Below are 2510 nucleotides of genomic sequence, written 5' to 3'. Positions count from 1 at the left end.
TGAACACATCTTAGTTCGTGTTCGGCTCGTTAACTTATAGAACGAAATTAACGAGCCATACACAAGCTTCTTAACGAGACGGACACGAGTTGTTCGTGAACAACGAGCCGTTTTGATAGCACCTAAGGTAGCTGCCTCCAATACATGCCCACCCTTTAGGGTCACTGCTTCCATGACATATCCACCTATTGGGTCGACGCCCCCACAACACGCTCACTCTTTTAGGTAACTGTCTCCATGACATACCTATTTTTCGAGTCGATGCCTTCACGGTACGACCGCCTTTTACCTGCTTTGGTTTTGATTGGCCCACATACCTATTTTTTGGGCCTTTTTGGTTTGATCGGCCACCACGACTCGATCGACCGATCACTAGCATGCTTGTTGCATTTTGTGCATGCTGCATATTTCTCTACATGTGTATGAAAAATATTTTGACTTGATGTTTGTGATTTGTTTCATCGCATGTAAAGTATTTTTGTCAGTATGCTTTGCCTTTTGCATGTTTGGGTGTTTCTTTAAGAGCCCGCACTTGTGAGTTTCTTCCCCACATACGACATTATATGCACGGAAATGAACACTTGCATACTTTGGGGGCAAGTTGGCTCACTTATTGACCATCTATCTCTCCCAACGATGCAAATTAGAGTGTTGTAGGTATTTTGCATTGTGTTAATTACGAGTCATGCTTCCTATTCACTGAGCTCGTGCGAGGCACAATGCATGTACAACTATGTGTGTGATTCTCACTGCTAAAGATCACACAACTTAGTATGTTTGGTATGTAGCATTTTTGTATGCTTGTTATTTTTCTGTCGTATTATTGACATTTCTGTTTTTCATATGCTTGATTATTCTTGTATGCATGTTGCATATCTTGTATGTTTGTATGTGTGCTCGGTGAATGCTTCTCGGGTAAGGTGTAAATCCATTTCGTAGGTATCTTTTTATTTGATGCAAGCTCATTTGTAATCGGTGTCTGCTGGTTGCATGGTACCCCGGGTCCCTGGGTAGGCGTAATTCCTTTACACATAGATAGCATCAGTGTTAGCCTAATCACAATTAAATGACACAATACAAAATAAATTAGAGTAACCGATAAAAATTACTTACATTCGTACAATCATAATAACAAAAATCTCTAGCTTCTATAATGTCAACAACACAAATATTTTGAGTCATGTTAATCTTTCCATGACATTTGATGTGAAAGTTTATCCATTAAAGTAATTTTTTTTTTATTTTCTTATGTATTTCAATAAAACCTCTTCTAAGCACATTAATTTTTTCAAAGATTAACAGATTCTTATGACTCATAACCTATATAAAAATTTCAATTAGTATGTAATGAAAAGATGATCTAATGATCAATTGAATTAAACATAGTTAATTGTGTATTAATTATCTCATAATTTTTTTAATAAATACTATTGATACAGCATCAATAAATTTTCATCATCCTGCACGAATCTCGAAGCATGACACGGATTCCGAAATGATATTTTGAACAAGAAACATTCAAATCTTGATAACTAAAGCTTTGATTTCAGTAAAATTATAGTCAAACTGACCAGCTCGATGGACAGACATAATAATATGAAAACTAGCTCAATCCAAGTCAAATCAAGCCCAGATCAAGTCATTAAACCACAGTTAGAAGATTTATAAATATATTTGGAAAGTCAAACGGTTGTCAAATATGACAAGTTTATACTCAATTTGAGCGGCTCGACAAGACGAATCCAACAAGCTCAGGATCACTCAATTCTGACATCATTAAGGCACTCAAATGTCCATTAAACGCCACATAATCGAGGGAAGCTATCCGGACCGACCGATTAAAATGGTTCATATTCATGCATTAATTGCACTCAGAACACTATTAATAGAGTCTCATCCCTCGCATAAAGGGAAAGGAAGTCTAGAGAGAGTCTGATGTCTTGAGGAGAAGCTGCAGCTCAGCATCACCACCAACCATCATCGACCATCGCCGATCGTCTTCGACCACCACCGACCGTTGTCGACCACCGCCGACCGTCGTCAACCTCCACCTACCGCCATCAATCACCACAAACCAAACGCCGTCAGTCGATGTTATACCTTGAAAAATATAGTTACCCATTCTCGTATATGGGACAATGAATTTCTGTAATAGACAATGAATTTCTGTAATGATCAATCAATAGTGGATTTTCACAACTGGGCCACCTGTGATTTTTCCCTCACGGGTTTTCCACGTAAAAACTGCTGAAGTCCACCATTTTTTTCTATTTCATCTGTGTGTGCTGAACTTTTGTATAACGCTAAAACGATAATTTATTACTCTACCACCGCAAATTTTTTAGCACGCATCAACTATATATATTAAGTAATAATAAGAACATATCAAACATAGTTACTGTATCTTCTCAAAAACTTTGCCAGAAGCTTCTAACCAAATTTAGGGGCAGTAGATTTTTTTTATAAATTTTTTAAATATAATTGATTTATATTTTTTTAGTTTTTTTTTT

Source organism: Phalaenopsis equestris, unplaced genomic scaffold (assembly GCF_001263595.1).
Source record: "Phalaenopsis equestris unplaced genomic scaffold, ASM126359v1 Scaffold000002, whole genome shotgun sequence".
NCBI lineage: Eukaryota > Viridiplantae > Streptophyta > Magnoliopsida > Asparagales > Orchidaceae > Phalaenopsis > Phalaenopsis equestris.
Note: the sequence above shows the minus strand (reverse complement) of the source record.